The 20528-nt window shown below is 43.9% G+C and overlaps 1 long non-coding RNA gene across 1 annotated transcript in view; it reads left to right on the forward strand.

The window, feature by feature from the left end:
* The window catches only part of LOC142047739 (uncharacterized), an 87584-nt gene extending 71916 nt beyond the window's left edge, over window positions 1–15668 (forward strand). The window contains exons 2-3 of the long non-coding RNA XR_012657012.1: window positions 532–555; window positions 15377–15668. This is a non-coding gene — a long non-coding RNA (uncharacterized LOC142047739). The remainder of the gene's footprint in view (window positions 1–531; window positions 556–15376) is intronic.
* Window positions 15669–20528: the final 4860 nt, after the last annotated feature.

Genomic DNA, 20528 nt, shown 5'->3' on the forward strand with positions numbered 1-20528 from the left:
ACAGCCTCCTGGGCAGTGATTTGGGGGGAGGGGGAAGCAGCAGCAGCTCCTGCCCCAGGGCGGCCAGAAGTGGTGGGGCCTTGCCCCTTCCCCCTGGAGAGATACAAAGATGGAGGAGCAGGCAGCCAGTGAATTCCCCACCTTCCTGGGGGCAGTGAAGTCAGGCTTCTGCCCTGGAGTGGCGGGTGACAGGTTCCAGCCACAGGGCTTCGGGCTCCATCCCCAGCCATGCAGTAGTGGGCTCAGGCCCTGAGGTCACCCCACAAATTATTGCTGGCCACTGCTGCCTCCTCAAGTGCCCCATCACCCCCGGCTCTCAGTGCTTCCATATCCACTGCCCCATTCAGGACTTAATTTGTCCCCAGGCTTGCCAGTGCTGGGTGAGTCGCTGTGAAAAGTGATAGTTGTTCATATGTTAATATCACTTTTCACAGAAGACTTAGTAGCTAGCTAGTCTCTTTACATTAAAAAAAAAAAGGCAAGCAAAAGAGAACATGCAAAGCGCCTTATTTGTGTTTCTATTCTGTTCAGGTCCAGTAAAGCCTAGAGACAACTGTATGTTTTATTGTCTGCTAAAAATCTACATAAAGATTTGGACATATGTATGTGCATATTTATTTGTTTACCCCCAAAATTAATGAAGTATTTTAGGGAAAATTGTCAGAGTGGCCACCAGCAAGAGTTGGTGACTGCACTCTGAGGCCACCAAAAATATTGTTACAAGAACCCTTGGCTTAGAGCATCATCCATTAAATCTCAGCTCTAACTTCTTGCAGCACCTAACTTTTCTTGGGGGGGTCTCATCTTGTACAGAGCTAGCTCTATAGGGTTTAGTTTGTCAGGACAAAAAGGATTTGAAGAACAAGCTAGCATGGCTATGAGCAATTTTCTGTAACTTATATTACTAATGTGTACACTTTCATGTAGAATTCCTCCTCATAGATCTCAAGGCTTTCTTCCCTTCCTTAAAGATGGGGGAAACTGAAGCACAGAGAGGTGAAGTGCAGGGCTGGCTCCAAGTTTTTCTGCTTCCCCAAGCAAAAATTTTTCCCATGCGCCCCCCCTTCCCTGCCCCATTCCAACCCCTTCCCCAAATCCCTGGCCCTGCCTTCTCCCTTGGGTGCACTCAGGAGGGGGGCGGGGGAGGAGGTGGAGGTTAGTTGGGGGGGAAGCGGTTCCCTTGCCCCCCCCACGGAGTTACTTCCTGCATCCTTCCCCATGCCTCCCACCACTGCAGCTCCTCTGCTCTGTCTGCTCCCCTGAGCACGCTGCCACCGCTCTGCTTCCCCCACTCCCTCCCAGGCTTACTGCGCGAATCAGCTGTTTTGCAGCAAGCCTGGGAGGGAGGGGGAGAAGCAGAGCGGTGGTGTGCTTGGAGGAGCAGTTGGCGAGCTGGGGGAGAGTGGTTCCTCTGACCCCCCACTTCCTGTGGCCCTCCCCACACCCCCCACTGCTGCAGCTCACCTGTGCTCAGGGCTGGCTCCCAGATTTTTGTGCCCCAAGCAAAAGGGGGGGGAGGAGCCAGAGTGCTGCCCCTTGGAGAATGCTGCCCTAAGCACGAGCTTGGAGTGCTAGTGCCTAGAGCTGGTGGCCCTAGTGAAGTGACTTCCCAAAGGCCCTATACTGAGAGAACTCAAATCCTTTGACTTCCAGTCCAGAGACAGGACATCATAGAAGAAAAGTGGGAGAAAAGAAAATGGACCAAAAAGTATTCCCAAATGTGTGCTGTCTTGTTTCAGTTAGGGTAAAAAAGTACCATATTCATGATACTGTAATCCTGAAGATAACTGGCAAACTAGCATACCCTATTGATACAGTCCTAGAGAGGAGGTTACTGAGCCCTGTGGGGCTCTGGGGATGTAGAAACATCCATTACAGCCCTCAGAGGGAAGAACTTTGGGAGAGATCTTAGGGGTCTGACTGGAAGGCCAAAATATTGGTCCTCTCCCAAGTTTCTGATACAATTCAAACTCTGGCTCCTCCACTACCAATTAGTCTTCACTCACAGTAGACTGAGCACACCTCTAATTTCTTGTGTACTTTTAATTAAAGTGAAATTATCAGTGTTTACATTTAAATTACCACCATTAAGTCTCAGATACTGGAACTTGAGATAATGGCCCCAGGAAAAAGCACCACCTCAAGCCAGTCAAATTTGACTCCTTCTCCTAGTACAAAGAGCACAGATTTAAAAATGCTTCCTGGTGACTCTGTTCAGACCCTTTTTTGTTCACTTTCTACAACTACTTGAGCAATCAAGGTTTTCTAGTACAAATACTCATGAAAACTGAATTTTGAGACCAAAAATGTCCAAATTTGCACTGAAAATGGTATTCAAATAGTACATTTGATTGTGGTAGTCAAAGTTGGTGCCATATTAGTCAGTCACGTTTCATTCTGTAAGCAGAGTCAGGATGAGCTCTACCCTGACATCTGCTGGTGAATTATGGGGAGTGTGGAAAGGAATTTCAGGTATTTGCAATGGCACACCCACCCCACCTAGCATAGCCCACGGCAGCCTGGGATGGTTATTTGACAGCCCTGGGATCCCCAATTTCTTTGTTGTTGGGACAGGAGGAATAAAGTGTTGTCAACCTGATTACGTGAATGGGAACTGAGACTGCTTTGACAGATGACTCAACCTCAATTAAGTAGTACTTGCTAGACAGGGACATGGGTTCCAAAACCCAGTGAATGAGAGAGGTGGGGACTGGTGTTGTACCTGATGTAGGGCCCCTGTGAGGGCCTGGAACACCAATTGCACATCCTCTTCTCTCCACTGTTAAAGAGTAGAGCTAATTTTGATTCCATTAGGAGTCCATCTAGAGGCGGCTGAGCTGAATTCACATTGGGCCAATGGTGCACCAGCACTGGGGCTCCCTACTACGAGCCGAAATCACTAAAAGCTGAGCTGAGATCACTGAGTGCTGTGTTAACTAGTGGGGAAGCCTGAAGACCTATCGCTAAGCGGCTGGCAGAGCAGAGCAGTTTGCAGCATGTTGAGCAGCCCATGGAACAGTGAACAGAGTGAAGCAGTTTGTGGGGATTGCAGGCGTGACTTTCAGCCTGAACCTGGCTTTGATCTTCCTTCTGTTGTTCTTTTGTCCTTTCTTTTTAGGGTGGATGCTTTTTACTTTGTTTCACTGTCTAGGTCTTCAGCCCTTAGGTAGTTGAACTTCACCTCATCAGGAACAGGCTGGGAGAAAGGTGAGAAGAGACTTGGGTAACATTCTGCTGCCAACAATGGAGCCAGCCACCTGCTGATTAATTTAACAGCAGAATGAAGGCAACTCCCATGAAACTAACATAGGGAACAAAAATCCCTATAAAGCGTGGGGACTCTGAAGACTGAGGACTTTGAGTCTATGGTTCTGCTGCCAGCCTCCAGGAGCATCAGGTGCCACCTGACCCGGACTCGGCTCCACTCTTGTGTACAGAGTACCTGGCCAGTATTCTGTCACAAGCAACTTTAGGCTGGTAACTATAATATCTACCACAGAACTTTGTATGAATGATTGTGTGAATGGAGAATATATATCTCCATAGGAATAAGTAAACCAAACAACATTGTTTGCTGTTATCTTTTATTTTATTATGGTGTATTTACAATAAATGTGACAAATGTCTTGTCCCCTTTAAGATCCTGCTAGTTTTTATTGGTATATAACATTTTTGGTGGAGAGAATAGCGAAAGGGGGATTATTTGTATTTTTGCCTCACTTATATTTAAACCAATCTGTGTGCACACAACCGGCTCTACAGAGCACGGGGTTCTATTCTTGGTTAACCAAACCTGCTGGCCCCCGTGTGGGTAGCAGGAAAATAAAGAGCTCAGAAAATTGTTAACAAAAACCTGCTGGCCTCTGAAGAGGTAGCAAAAAAGAAGAGGAAAAAAAAAAATCAAATCAGGGGCAACAAGAGGGTCCCAGGGACCAACAGTGCTGCTCGCTGAACAAAATTAAAAATGTTTAGAGAAAAGGCAAGGGAAAACAGTCCCAGAGGAAGAAATGAAGTCAAAAGTAGCTTCTACCTCACCTTTTATTAAAGAGATAATGCCTTTTAAACAAATCCTTCAGAAATATGGGCACAGTCTTGGAACTGAACAAGCCCTTGCAGATATCTGCACCATTTCGGACCTAGAGGATAGATTGGCCCAATATATCCTCATATGTAAACCCCCAAATGCAACAAAAAGAGACGCTGCAGGGATCTGGCTGCTGTGGAGGCTGTTAATGACAGCTACCTCCACCTAACAGCCTGTAAAAAAGAAATAAAAATATCTCTAAAAGAGAAACTATTTCCAATTGAAAAAGGGGTAGAAAATTGGAAAAGTAATGGCACATTGGGAAAAAAGGCTGGGACCCCCGGGAAACATGGGAAAAAAATATGTGAAACAAAAGTGGTAAGCTGCTCTTTTAAAAATTAGGGGTATATAGTGCTAATGATTAATATATTAATTCAATTTGGTTTTTGGTTGTTCACAAACTGTTGGTGAAAATGTTTAAGAAAACACTGTATCTAAAAGAGAATCCTTAAAAAAAATAAACAAACAAATTGGCTAGGTACTTTATTAATATATAAACCCTCAACTCCAATCAAAAAGAAAGCAGCTGCAGTTTGGCTTCTGTGGAAAACCTGTAATGAGGTATTCCTTCAATTGGCTAAATTTATGAAAAAACATTAAAAAACGGCACCCAGATTTACAAACCTCTGCTCTGCAAAAGCAGAGAAAAAAAAATGTATTAGTACTCAAACCTAGTTAAGTGCCCTTAAGCTGGTACAGAGAGTTAAAACAGCACTCTCTCACATCTGCCAGCAGCAAAAAAAGTAATAAAAAAAAAAAAGGAACATTTGAGACCCCAGAAGGGGCAGACTTTTGGGACTCCCTCTGGAGAGTGGGAAGGGGGATATTTGGGTTAGATTCCCCTCCAGGCCAGGGCCAAAATGCCATTGCAACAGTAAACAACAGTCCTGCTTCTGCCTCAGACCTCCCAGGCCATGGCAGAGTGGCTGGGAGATTTTTTATAATAAAAAAAAAATCTAAACCAAAGAAATGCACCACTTAATTAGCATTTGTGCAGTCCCCAAGTACCGAACACACTGTGGCAGAGACTGGAGCAGGTCATGCCATGTGGGAGCACTGTGCTAAATTTGTTTCTAAGTTCTGGTTTTTGTAGCTCTTGAACCAGAGAACATCAGGAGAGCTGGTACCAGCTGAAAAGTTTATAAAATACCATGGTTATTAGTGGCACGATAAAGTCTGTGTGCATGATGTTCTGTGTTACATGTCTGGTGTCTGTCTCTAGTGGTGTCCTGTGCTAGCACTGGAATCCAGAAAAAGTAGGAAGTACTACACTAGACAAGGCAAATCTTTTCCTCTGTCTACTTCCCCATGTCCATCCAACTGCTAATCGGTGTGGAATCACCACTGTTGTCCAAAAGACTTTGAAATCCCAGTGCATCGGGGTTATTTTGTGATCAGGGTTTTATTTAATATATTCAGTGTAGTGTTAGTTACATTTGCTGTATTGTATCCACACGCTTCCTCTATGCACCTCTGGTTCTACTTCCCAAGCCCTAAATGGGTAGTTCCTGGGGCCCCTATAACCTGTAAAACCTTGGTCCCATTAAATTGTAGGCGCCCCATCTTTCAGGTACCCGAGAAACTTTGAAAAAAACTGTTAAAAATAGGATTCTTCTGCAACATTTAGCAACTAAATGTTTAGTTTTAAAGCTCCAAATCAGCTGTCTAACCTCTGCATAACAACGTGTGTGTACTATCTACAACAATCTCATATGTGGTGTGTGTTAAGGAGGTCCTTAACTCCAGTATCTTTTATGTTGATGCTATATTGCAGCAAATCAAATGTGGACCTCATCTTTAGGTTTGCAATATACCCAATAATTAGTTATGGATCGTCTGTTGAATGTGTGAGTGAGTTATTTCATGCTCTAGTATTATAACTCATAATTGTTGGATTAGTATAGTGGTATCTAAGTGTGTAGTCAGTTGCTACTATTTTTTTAGTTATATCATCTGCGTAATTGGTTTCATTTGTTTTGCAACAGATCACCCTGTGCCCTAAACTGTGGGGAGGTGACAACAACTACTGTAATGGTCATAAATCAAGGGCACAGTGTTTGAGAAAGCAGCCCACCTGTCACAAGTCTAAACAAAGTCATCCCACTCATGCCTATGTATAATCGAACTGTAAATGTTGGTTCTGCGTAAAACAAGTACATAAAGTGTGACCCATTCAATACCCTCTGGATGAAGGCGTGGGGTGGGGGGGGGTCAAAAGGGGACAATGTGAAACTGAATAACGAAATTGGATTTTTATTAATGTAACTTGCCTGTTCACCATCACAACAACGCTCATTGTAACTCTTTCAACTTGTTTGCCATAGTTGTAATTCAACCCCATTTTAAAAACGCTCACTCCATTTGTAAAAGCTTCCTCCACACTCATTTTGGCAAACCCCTGCGTAACTTATAGTGAGTTAAGATAGTGTGAATGAGGCATGTATAGGAGGATTAAAATCAGCCTCCAGCCCAGCCTGCCTCCTGATAGGGAAGTTCAACTACCAAGGCGTGAAACATAGACAATCAGTGAAACAAAGTAAAAAAGCTCCAACCCTAAAATGAAAAGGACAAAAGAACACAGAAGGAAGATCAAAGCCAGCGTTCAAGGCTGAAAGTCACGGCCTGGCAATTGACGTGATCAATCCAAAGCCCAAACGGCAGTGTGACACAAGCAATGACTATAGACCTCTGAATCCAAACTAAAAGCCTGTAAAAAGAAGTAGTAAGAGTTTGGTAACATTCGCGCCAAACATGAGAGCCAGCCACCGCCTGATTAATTTAACAACAGCAGAAAGAGCAACTCACCAATGAACTAAACAATAGGGAAAAACCCTATAGTGGACTCTGAAAGACCTGAAGACTTGAGTCATGTCTGCTGCTGCCAAGCCTCTCAGGGAAAGCATCAGGTGCCACCCTGACCCGGACGTCGGCTCCACTCTTGTGTACAGAGTAACCTGTCCAGTACTCTGGTCACAAGCAAGCTTTAGGCTGGAACTATAATATCTACACCAGAACTTGGTATGAATGATTGTGTGTGAATGGAGATATAATAGGAATAAGTAACCAAACAACATTGTTTGCTGTTATCTTTCTATTTATTTATGGGTGTTTACAGATTAAATGTGACAATGTCTTGTCCCCTTTAAGATCCTGCTAGTCTTTTAATTGGTAATGAACAGGATGGCTGGCTTGCGCTCCAGTTCACAGGTTGGGTTGAGGAACGCAGCACAGCTAGGTGGTCGTGGCGAGCTGGTTGTTGTGAAGGCTGCAGGCAGAACTCCACGGAAAGGCGGAGCAGGTTGGCCCTGGCCCATGTAAGGTGCCCGTTAACACCCTTGTATGAGCTATCCTCCTCCCCCAATTTCCCACCACAGGCTGGGGAGGTAGAACCTCTTGCAGATAAAACTTTTGAACGTACTGCGGTGGCAACTGACCAGCGATTTCGGCGTTGTTTGGACTTTGGTGTTATTGGACACTTAAGGACCCCCAAGGGGGAAAGCGGACATTGCCAAACTGCTACTTGGAGGTGGGTTTTTGCTTATAGGTTTGTGTTTATAATCCTGTTTGTGGTGGTTCTCTCAATGTGATGCCAACATTGTTTCCCTCCTTTATTAAAGTTTTTGCTACACCTCAGACTCCGTGCTTGCGGAGGGGAAGTAAGTATTGCCTCCATAAGAGGCGCCCAGGGGGGTATGGTAATTGTAAGATGTCCCACGTCACTGGGGTGGGGCTCGAGCTGGCATTATAGCATTGTGTTTATTGCAAACGGCACGCACCTTGGATGACTGACCCGGGCCCTTGTTGCTGCCCAGCCTCTCAGAGGGGCAGAAGGGTTGACCTTTTTAATAGTGAGAGAAAAATACTAATGGGAGTCCAGGACTTAACTCGTAACCATTATGCACTCAAGACATACATACTGAGATCATTTCCATCAGCTGTTCCAGCGGGGAAACCCTGAAGCTTGAATAACTTATACCTAATCAAAGGTAAGAAACACGAACACCATTACATTTAAATAAGTTACTTAGGCTAGAGGGTGTCAGCATCTCCTAATATTAACACAGGATCAAATATTAAATAGATCTTCCAGTATTCGTGTTTCACTTTTTACTTCCAAAATTCGAAAGTTGCACGATGAATGCTTAAACTTCAGGTGTCCTGGAACAGTTCTTTAAGGATTGGTCTCTTAGGGGCCTGATCCTGCAAAGTATTCAAAGCGTGTACCTATTGAAGTCAGTGGGGCTATTGCAGCAAATGCTTTACGCAGAAATGCAGTCCAGGCTGGGCGGGTTGGGGTGGGGTGGGGTGGGGGGAAGACAAATAAGGGGGGTGGGGGGAAGACAGGAAAAGAGGAGTCACACTGCAGGGCAACTGCACCTGTATTATTCCTCCATGGTCCAGCAAGGGCACTTGATTTAAGACTCCCAACTATCAGCTCTTGTGCAGATCTTTCTCCCTCCTCCCTGGGGATTTTCCAGGCTGCACAGTTTCCTACTTACACTGTGTTATTCCCAGCAAGCTATGTGGCCTAAACAGGCCTGCATCTGTGCTTTGCTCTCTCTTAAGAGACTATAAACCAGTGGTGGGCAACCTGTGGCATGTCAGGGTAATCCGATGGCAGGCCGCAAGACAGTGTGTTTACACTGACCGTAAGCAGGCACGGCCACTTGCAGTTCCCAGTGGCTGTGGTTTGCCATTCTCAGCCAAAGCACTCAATGTAAACAAAGTGTATCTTGGCCTGCCACTGGATTACCCTGACAGGCCACAGGGTGCCCACCACTGCTATAAACAGTGTAATTGCCACAATAATTTACCACACAGCTCTTTTTCTAAGCAAGCACATATTCTTAAGGTGAAAGCACAACCAAGAATGTGTTAACAACAAGAGAATTTACATGCATGCTGATAAGTTTACAAGCGATCACTCCCCTTATCCAGCTCAGGTAAAGGCTCTGGTAGGAGTCAGTCCTTCAACACCGTCAAAGGGGATTTCCTGCGGTTACAAGTTCATAACCGCTTTAGCTCAGAACAAACATGCCCATGAATTGATCTTTCCTTTATAGAGTTTGTCTTTGATCTTCAGATTCTGGGAACAGATAATCAGTAGACAATTGTCCCCTCCTCAAAAGGCTGGGCTTTTGCATAACCAGAGATAGGAACTTGCATTCCACTCCTCATAGGGATTCCCCTGGCAAACCATTTGAAAAAGTCTATTCTTGTCTGGCCCATTACTCAACATAGTCCTCTGAGGCTGTCAAGGTTCCTCCCCCCACTTTGAACTTTAGGGTACAGAAGTGGGGACCTGCATGGACACTTCTAAGCTTAATTACTAGCTTAGAACTGGTAACTCTGCCACCATCCAGAAATTTCAGTGTCTGGATCACTTCTTGTCTCCCCCACCCCCAAAACCTTCCCCTCCCTGGGCAGCTTTGAGAGGCTTCACCAATTTCCTGGTGAACACAGATCCAAACCTCTTGGATCTTAAAACAAGGAGAAATTAACCATCCCCCCTCCTTTCCCCCCCACCAGTCCCTGGTGAGTCCAGATCCAATCCCCTTGAATCTTAAAACAAGGAGAAATCAATCAGGTTCTTAAAGAAAGCTTTTAAGTAAAGAAAGAAAAGTAAAAATCTCCTCTGTAAAATCAGGATGGAAAATACTTTACAGGGTAATCAGATTCATGTAGACCAGAGCAACCCCCTCTAGCTTTAGGTTCAAAGTTACAGCAAGCAGAGGTAAAATCCTCTCAGCAAAAAAATAACAAGACTAATCTGCCTTGCCTGGCTATTACTTACAAGTTTGAAACATGAGAGACTGATTCAGAAAGATTTGGAGAGCCTGGATTGATATCTGGTCCCTCTTAGTCCCAAGAGTGAACAACCCCCAAAACAAAGAGCACAAACAAAGACTTCCCTTCACCAAGATTTGAAAGTATCTTGTCCCCTTATTGGTCCTCTGGTCAGGTGTCAGCCAGGTTTACTGAGCTTCTTAACCCTTTACAGGTAAGAGGCATTAACCCTTAACTATCTGTTTATGACAGAGGCCCATAACACTTCCCAATGCTCAGAATAATACATAACCTTTGCATTTAATACAATGGACTCCAAAGAAACTTAAGCTTAATTCAGTAAGACTTTTCAAGAATATCGCAGACAGCTGCCATGTCAGTTTTCTTCCTTGTGACGATCAGTTCCTAAAGCTGCTGAACTAGGGCCAAGTTCAATAAAAGCAGGAAACACATTTAGCCTGTGTTCTTGTCCCATGAAAATTGAACTCAGTGTTTTGACTCTGCATATGAACAATAGTCAAGTAAAGATCTCTGGAAGTTTAGTAACTACCTAGTAGATTGTGTTAACGCTGTTTGGTAGGGAATCTATGCTGTGTAACAAGAAAGGGACAATGTATGCTAAATGGGAGAGGGAGTGAATCTATGCATCATAGGAACATTGTTGGTTCATCCTGGTTTGGATGTGACTGGTATTACTCTATTCTCCTTCACTTCTACTACTAATTTTATATTTAAATAAGTAGCAAAGAAGAGAGTATTGGTTATAAAAGATAAGGGAAATACAGCAGGATCATCCTTAAGAAAAGATCCTATAGAATATAATATAGAATGGTTAAACTCCAAATATATTAATTTGCTATTTGTGTATAGATTATTACCTCTGCTACTCTTTCTATTAAATTCTAGAGGTTCTAAACAAATAAACTGCAAAAAAACCTTAGTGGTCTTATCCCTATTAAATGCTTTAATCTGTAGCTTCCCTTATGAATGAGTCCCATAGTAACTTTATGTACTGGGCCAATTTTGAGACCTCCACATAATGTTTCAGCAATTTAGAAAACATATTTACACATTTATATTACTGAAACACATTGCTGGAAAAAGTGAAACATAGATATCTATCTCTAAGGTTGTCTTGCTTGCTTTTACCAAACAGATTGTCTGTCTGCTAACTTACTGTTGGTGCCACAAATGAACTGACTGATCTTTGTGTCAGATATCTTAATTGTTCTTTTGTAAAAGACAAAAGCCTTTTAAACTATCCTGTAGAATCTTATATCTTATGTATTTTAAACTCTTTTGGAAGTATTTGATTACACTTTTGACAATTCTTCCCTTAAATTATACCACCATATAAGCATCTACATATTTGATTGCCTGTTTAAATGCTCCAGCCTTTGGAGCATGAAAAATGTCTGTTACAAAATTTATACATTAAGTTCTATGTGACAGTATCATCACTGGGGTTTAATGTTCAAACAACACTGCCCAAAATCTCCAGTTCACTTTAAAATAGGGCATATGAGCTTTTATTCTGCAAAGATGATCTATTAGGTTTTTTTTTTTAGGACTGCGAGTATTAGCTAGGAAGTTCATGAATTGTTAATATTTACTTAGCTCTCTAAGTTTCCAGTGTCACATGCATATAATGAGCAGGTCTTCTATCTTTTGCAGGGCATAGCCCCTCCAAATCTTGCCCCTCCCTGCTCCAATTATACAATGGGACAGTACTGGTCTTACTGCTATTGAGGCCCCATGCCTCCAGGAAAGGAGAGCAGAACTCTCCCTTTATTAGCAGCAAAGAGTCCTGTGGCACTTTATAGACTAACAGACATATTGGAGCATGAGCTTTTGTGGGTGAATATCCATGTCGTCATCATGCATCTGACGAAGTGGGTATTCATCCACAAAAGCTCATGCTCCAATACGTCTGTTAGTCTATAAAGTGCCACAGTACTCGGCTGCTTTTACAGATCCCAACTACCACGGCTACCCCTCTGATACTTTCCCTTTTATTGTGCATTTACTAGAAGTGAATAGCCAGACTCTCAGCCAACCCACAATGTGTAATATGGCAGCATTAACATGCAAGGCTAAAGCAGATGGAGACACCAGCTTTTCCTGATTCCAAAGACTGCAGGCAAAAACTGCATTAGATTCTGGGATGTTCCGGAAACTAACTCAAACCAATTTCAAGCTTTTTCTAAATATGTGATGGTTTTGTTCAGCCTGATCACAAACAGACAGGGACTAGAGGAAAAGCTCAGGCTTCTAGTATAGACAAGAGCCAGGAAAGTAATCCATGATTGATCCTTAAGTCCATGAGGATCATTTTCAAGCATTTCCAGTGCCTATGGCATGAAGATTGTTACAAAATCTAAGATATTTGCCAAAACAAATAAAAACACATGTTTCTGACAAAAGCATGCAAGCCCCCCCAGTCACTTACACTTCCTTCCTCAGAGATCCATGTTGGCTGCTGGCTGTCTGCGCTTCTGGTTTAACCCCGTCAGAGGCAACATAGCAGGAAAGCAAAGAACAGGTTTAGCACAGGAATTTCTCAAGCCATTGATTTATTCATAATGAACTTGAGTTACAGATTTTTGAAAAATAAAAAGTGCTGAGCATGCACCCACCCCTTGTCTGAGCTTACCTCTTCTGTGATTCCAGGGTCTGGCAGAGTTTCAGGCTTGGCAGGATCCTTCCTGCCCTCTCCCTCCTCCCTGTCTGTATTTCATGTGACAATGGTTGCCCCCTGCCCCCGCTTTTAAAATAGGGCTTCCATCCTTGGGCCATGTGCTCAAGCTGAGGAGCTCCAGATCCACCTGTTGTGCTTATCCCACTGTGGGCCCCTGTGTCGAAAGATCCACAGACATGGGCCAATAGTTGTCATTCAAAGTTGATAGCTCCAGAATATTCTCTGTGATGGTCCTTCAATGAGGTGTCAAAGACTGTTCCTTGGCAGGACAGCTGTCTGGAATGCAGTACAATGGGTCACTCTTGGACAAGTTCAGACCAGGAGTACAACACAGGATTCTTAACTTGATACAGACATGCCACAGGAGGACTAATTGCTATTCAGTGGGATGGAGGAACCAAATTATTTGGAGCAGGGGTCCCATAACAGTAACACCACACTTGCAGCAACCAAAAAATTGAGCAGGGGGAGAGTGTATGGGTGAGCCCCCCATCTTCTTGTCACAATCAGGTAACAGTGAGGTTGGAGAGAAGAATAGTTTCAGCCTGGGGCGTGAGGGTTTGCCAAGATGAAGCAGTAGAAGATGCTAATGGCTGTGAAGTAGCCATGGTGGCACATAAAATGGACTTCCATCTTGAACAGTCCCTTGCAAGTCGTCTTCCTTTCCCAAGAGTCAGTATGGGAGCATCTGGCTAATTAGCTGAACATGAGCTCCCAGTGTGACGCTGTGGCCAAAATTGCTAATGTAATAACAGGCTATATTACTCTGCATTTTGCACTGATGTGACCAATAGTGTGTCCAGTTCTGGTATCAACAGTTCAAGAATGATATTGATAAATTGGAGCGAGGTCAAAGAGAAGCCACGAGAATGGCTAAAGGATTAGAAGATAGTCCTTACAGTGATAGATTCAAAGAACTCAAACTATTTATCTTGACAAAGTTAAGCTGATTAGTTTAAAAGTATCTACATGGGGAATAAATATTTAATAACGAGCTCTTTAATGTAGCAGACAAAGGTCTAACACAACCCAGGGGCTAGAAGTTGAAGCCAGACAAACTCAGAAAAGACAAATAATTACTCTGTTAAAAATTTACATCTTAACTGTTGGAACAATTTACCAAAGGTCAAAGTGGAGAGTCCACTAATGATAACTTTAAAAATAAATATTAGATATCTATCTTAAAGGAATATACTCAATGAATTATTTTGGGGAAGTTCTATGGCTTATGCCAGACAGGAGGTCAGACTACATCAGTATTTCTCAACCAGGGACTGGCTTGCTGCCTTCCTAAACAGTGTCAGGGAGATCTCAGGGACTGGTGCCAATCCACAGGCCAGTTGATGAGAAACATTAGACTAGGGCCTGGTCTACACTAGTTGGTTATTTTTGGAATGAGCAGAGTTAATTCAGGAGGAAAAAAAATTCCATCCACATGACCAAACCGGTTTTTTTCAATTTAAAGGGCTCTTTAATCCAATTTCTGTACTCAGCCTGCCAAGGTGGAGTACAGTAGTGCTTAAATCGAGATCGCAATCCCAGGTTAAAGGTATTGTGGATGCAAATCGACGTTATTGACCTCTGGGAACTATCACAGAATGCTCCCTTGTGACCATTCTGGTCAACACTCTCAACTCTGATGCACTAGCCAGGTGGGCAGGAAAAGCCCTGGGAACTTTTGAATTTAATTTCCTGTTTGGTCACCGTCAGCACAGTCCACCATCACAGGCGACTATGCAGATTACACCATCACAAGAGATCACGCAGTCCTGGATTCTCAGATGAGCTACAGCATGGCCCGAACAGGAGGTACTGGATATCATTGCATATGGGGGAGATGAATCTGTTATGGCAGAACTGCATTCCAAATAAAACCAGATGCAAATAGGTATGCTAAAGTCTCCAGGGCCATGATGGAAAGAGGCTACTCCAGAGACACAAAGCAGTTTCGTACAAAAATCAAGGAGCTCAGGCAAGCATATCAAAAAGCCAGGGAGGCAAACGGGCCCTCTGGGTCACAGCCTCATATATTCTGCTTCTATCATGAGCTACATGCAATTAGGGGGGTGACCCCACCACTACCCCAGCACTGTCCATGGACACCTGCATGGGGGGAGATGCATGGAGTGAGGAGGAAGAGTCATGGGAGGATGAAGAGGAGGAGGACAATGCACAGGCAGCAAGTGGGGAATCCGCTTCCCCCCCCCTCCCAGCCAGGAACTATTCTTAATGCTGGAGCCAATAGCCTCCCCTCCACTTCCAAGGTGGGCTCCTGGACCATGACCCTGGAGAAGGTACTTCTGGTGAGTGAGAGCCTGATCGGAGCCACGCAGTGGGAGGCAGGGGGAACCCAGCTGTGCTGGGCTGTTTGTGTTTAGTTTAAAGGGCTCATCCCTGCTCAGAACCTCATCAGAGCCACACAGTGGGTGTGGGGGAGGGGACTATTGTGTGAAGCAATCAACCTAGAGAGCCCACAGGCCCTCCTTTTATATGGCAAACCCACCAGGCATTGCTTGCTATGGGAAAGGGGGCCCAGCAGTTTGAAAGCATTGAAATGAACGTAGAAGAAGCAGAACCCTATGTGCCCCTAGGCTGCCTGCAAGCTGAATTCTGTTGCCCGGCCATGTGTAATGGCTTACTCAAACCAAAGTGGCAGGCAGTTCAGTATAAGAGGCAAAATGCTAACTTGTATAGAAAGAACATGTGCTGTCTACTATGTATTGCCTGTTTCACTGAGAAGGCGTGTCCCCTTTGTTCTCTGCAATGTATCTTTTAGAATACCACCCTCTCTTTTTCTCCTCCTGCAGGTGGAAATATTTCAACATGGCCCCTATCTACTCTGTCCCAGAGGCTGGTCCAAATTAGAAGGTGGAAAAAATGAACTCAAGACGACCTGTTAGCTGAGCTCATGCAGTCCTCCTGCACTGATAGGGCCCAGCTGAATGTGTGGAGGCAAACAATTGCATAGCCCTGTAAAGCATTACAGGAACACGAAGAGAGGAGGGATGCGCGCGATGAGAGCAGGCAGGATGCTATGGGCAAGCTCATGGGGGAGCAAACTGACATGCTCTGTTGTATGGTGGATCTAATGGGGGAAATGCAGCAAGATCACAGACTGCCGCTGCAGCCCATGTATAACTGCCTTCCCTCCTCCCCAAGTTCCATAATGTCCTCACCTAGATGCCCAAGAACATAGCCTCCACCTTCCCCTCCCCCTACAGGGACCCACACACTCAACCCCAGAGGATCGCCCAAGCAGCAGAAAGCTGGCATATGCAAACTTTTGATTTGGTTTCTGGACTTGTCCTTTCCTCCTCCACTCCCCTAACCCAATTACCCCCACCCCTATTCTACCTTCTGATTTCTCTCAATGTGTTGTGAAACAAATAATAAAGAATGGTTTTTAAACAATTTTGACTTACTTCCTTTTTTATATATAATATATATGGTAGGGGTAACTTCAAGACAGACAAACTCAAATGTCACACCGTACCCTGGCCAGTCATGAAACTGGCTTTCAAAGCTTCTCTGATGTGCAGTGCACCCTGTTGCATTCTTCTAATGGCTCTGTTGTCTGGCTGTGCAAAATTGGCTGTCGGGCGAGTTGCCTCAACCTCCCACCCTGCCATAAATGTCTTCCCCCTTACTCTCATAGATATTGTGGAGCACACAACAAGCAGCAATTATAATTGGACTATTGGTTGTGCTGAGATCTAACCGAGTCAGTAAACTGCACCAGCCTGCTTTCAAACATCCAAAAGCACATTCTACCACCATTCTGCACTTGCTCAGCCTATAGTTGAACTGCTTCTTACTACTGTCCATGGTGCCTGTGTATGGCTTCATGAGCCATGGCATTAAAGGGTAGACTGGCTCCCTGAGGATAACTATAGGCATTTCAACATCCCCAACAGTAATTTTCTGGTCTGGGAAGTAGGTCTTTTCCTGGAGCTCTTCAAACAGACTAGAGTTCCTGAAGATGCAAGCATCATGCACCTTTCCCAGCCATCCCACAGTGATGTCAGTGAAAAGTCCCTTGTGATCCACCAGTGCCTGCAGCACCATGGAAAAGTACCCCTTGCAGTTTATGTACTGGCTGCCCCAGTGTGCTGGGGCCAAGGTAGGGATATGCGTTCTGTCTACTGCCCTGCCGCAGTTAGGGAACCCCAGCGCATTAAAGCCATCCACAATGGTCTGCACATTTCCCAAAGTTACTACCCTTGATAGCAGCTGGTCAATGATTGTGTTGGCTACTTGCAGCACAGCAGCTCCTACAGTAGATTTGCCCACTCCAAACTGATTCCTGACTGACTGGTAGCTGTTGGGCATTGCAAGCTACCATGGTGCTGTGGCTGCTCGCCTCTCAGCTGTGAGGGCTGCTCTCATTTTGGTGTCTTTGCACTTCAGGGCAGGGGACAGCAAGTCACAAAGTTCCATGAAAGTGGCCCTATGCAAACAAAAGTTTCACAGCTACTGGGAATCATCCCAGAACTGCAACACTATGCGGTCCTATGACTCTGTGCTTGTTCCCGAGGCCCAGAATTGGCATTCCATGGCATGAACCTGGCCCAATGCCACCATGATCTCCCAATAGCCACATGCCATGTATAGTAATTGTGCTGTCATCGCTTCCTTGCCCAGTTTTGCAGGTACTGGACATACAGCTGGCTAACACGTGAGGTATTTACAATGGCCAGAAGTGCAGCAGAGATCTGAGCAGGCTACATGCTTACAGTGCTATGGCATCTACACAGGTGATCCTGGAAAAAGGGTGCAAAACGTAGGAGAGCTGTTCGGTTCAAGATGTCCGATAAAAGGCAGTAAATGGTTGACGACACACACCCAGAAACACCCGCAAGAATGTTTTTGCCCCATCATGCACTGGGAGCTTAACCCAGAATTCCAGTGGGTGGTGGGGACTGTGGGAACTGTGGACGCACTCTGCTGAATTCACATGCTTTAGTAGGGACACACAACACCGAATGTATAAAATTGCTTCTGAAAATTTGAATAGAATAAGTTCAAATTAATTTCATACTGTAGATGATTTAGTTGTTCCTTCAGGCCTTGGAAGCTATGAAGCTAGGTTTCTTAAATGCCTCAAAGTCATATCTTCCAACCTCATTTGTGATCAGCCTGGTGCTTTACTTCCTTCAACCTCAGTGCTATAAACCTGTAAAAGCATTCCTTTTTCTGCATGTTGGAAGGAACACACCATTCCAGTTGTCTTGTTTTCAACTGGTGCAGGCCTGCAAGTTGCTGGAATAGTCCAAGTATCTCCTTGTTTGTGATGCAATCAAACCAATGGATGTTACGAATAGACAATAGCTTTGATACTGAGTACTATTAAGTTTTCTCTCCTCAGCTGTTTTCAACAGCCATGTTTCTTCCCCATAGAACAGGGTTGTCATTACTACCACACTGACCACTCGTATCTTAGTTGTGTCACAGACATCCTGACATCCAAACAGGTCTTTGGAGATGCCAGAATGCCATCGATGCAAGATCAATCTAATGTGTGACTTCTTCAGTTATAGAACCTCCTGCTGCAACTGACTGCCCCCATAGATAAAACTTGTCAAGGCAACTGCACCTGCACTGCAACTAAATTCCCCTGGTCCTGCAGGGGCACCCACACTCAGCTTTCCAGACATGATCTCTCTTGGACAAAGACATGCATCTCTTTCCCCCCAACCAGGATATTTCTAGGCTGCATGTTTCCTGCCTTCCCTGTGAATTCCCTAGTGAAGTCAGACTGTCTAAGCACTCCTGCTCTGCTTTTTGCCTCAGAGTATATACCGTAACTACCACAATTACATTACCACACAGGTCTTTCTGTGCAAGCACATTTATTCTTAAAGGAAAAGCATTAGAGAAAACATATTAAAACAATAAAAACCTACATGCATGCTAATACACTTACTGGAAGTGGCCCCAACTCTAACACGGGCTCTGGTGAACTATGCTTCAAATCCCACCAAGGAGTTTTTCTGTTCTTACAAGTTCATAACGGCTGTTAGTTCAGAACAAGCACACTTTGATCCAGTTTTCCATCTTTGATCTGCAGAGAGCAAGAATAGGTAACCAGACAGACAATGGGTTTCCTCTCAAGGTGTAGCTTCAGAAGAACAGATCTGGAGGTATACAGATCCCTTCTTCCCAAGTATTTCCTAGGAACCCGACACAACTAAACATTCAGTCTTGTCTGGACCATTGTTTTCAAAGACTCCTTTAAGTCTTATAACAGTTCCCAGAGTATATTAATCATGTCTCCTCTTTAAAGAAGTTCTGTGTCATTTCACACTAATACAGAAACATTTACTTTTTTAAAACAATGAACTCTTAAGAGTCTTAAACCTGATTCAGCAAGTTTGTCCAGCACAGTACAGGAAACTACCATCTCTGTCACAAAATTATTCACCCATTCAGTGTCCTTGCCATCTACATGCAGCTTTGGCAGGTCATTTGTTTTGGTTATATAGGAGTCATGTATAGCTTTAGTTTTATCACTATTGATCTTAAGTCCTATAGATGCTCCATCCTTTCACAGCTCTTCCAGCCATGGCTGAAAGAGCTGTGGAAAAACTGCAGCATCTATGAGACCTAAGTTGTCTCTCCAAGTAAGGCAATATCATCTACATAATCAAGATCCTCTAAAGATGAGTGTTTAAATTTCACTTCTTCCTACGTTGGCCTTAATAGGCTTTGTTATCAATCTATTAGAACATTAAATAAAGTAGGTGAGAGATCACATCCCTGGCATACGCCTGATTCTGCTGAAAACCACAACTGTTGAGCCTTACACAGCTAAATGTACTGTAGCACAGTTCCTCCACAAGGCATGTTAAATCCTCAGGCATGCTATATTGGAATAGCAATATTCGCAGTGCTGATCCATGCTCTGAGTCAAAATCAACTGCAAAGTCTATATGAGCAATGTTAACTTCCTTTTGTTGCTCTAGTCGTTTTTCAATATCTGGAGACGTACATTCTGGAGACGTACATCATGGTTTGTAAATCAAAGTGTTTGGAAACCACACTCATCTCTTTTTTGGGAGGAGGGTGGAGACAGCATTTCATTTGGTTCAGTTGTATGATTGCAAACTTCTTCCCCAGGACAGACAGCGGCGTTGTTACTATAGATTTGGGCAAGCTGACCGCTCTCCTTTTTTGCAGTCATCATTTCCCTCATCACCGGCCTGTTTTCTTCTGGGTTCATTTTTTTTAAATTAAGTTGTAGTTCACATCTTGTCTCAATAATTCATGCAAATGTTTACATCACCTTTTTAACTTGTGCATCAATATCCTGGTAGTATTCTCCACTTTTTTCCTCAGCTGGTGGAAGCTGTGAGAATGGATGTCCAAGTAGGACCTTCAAATACATATTTTTGGTCATGGCTTCAGAGACTTCCTCAATGCACTGCACCATACTATTCCGTCGTTAATTATGATCATTCTGCCAGGCTGTCTTGACTGTTAGTTCAAGACATTTCCTTTTCTCTGTTGTCCATTTCCTCCTCTTCACTGACTCAACTCACACCTGCCAGTGTATCCATTCTGTACCCCACCTTTGTTTGTTTCCTATCCCATAATTTGATGGTATGTAGTGTTGCTTTTTCATTATTCTTAGTCCCAGTTGTTCTCCAGCAATCTCTGTGATAGTGGTCTTTATTTCAGGATTCTTTTTCTGCAGTAGACAACTGGTCGCCCAATATGTAATATTGGTTTGAAATCACTACCAAGTAACTATTAGTGATCAGTTCATCCTGAAGCTTATCAGCATTGAAGCATTTTGGTGCAATAGATACTGATCTCTAGAAACTGATTAAACAGAACATCATTGTTGCTGTTAGGAGTCAATGATCAGTTTCTAGAGCAAGACAGCACTCTGAAATACAAATACGTACTGGATGAATTTAGCCTATGGTTTTGAACTAGAATGTGATCCAAGGTTGCACT

The sequence above is a fragment of the Chelonoidis abingdonii genome, chromosome 1, assembly GCF_003597395.2.
Source record: "Chelonoidis abingdonii isolate Lonesome George chromosome 1, CheloAbing_2.0, whole genome shotgun sequence".
Lineage (NCBI taxonomy): Eukaryota > Metazoa > Chordata > Testudines > Testudinidae > Chelonoidis > Chelonoidis abingdonii.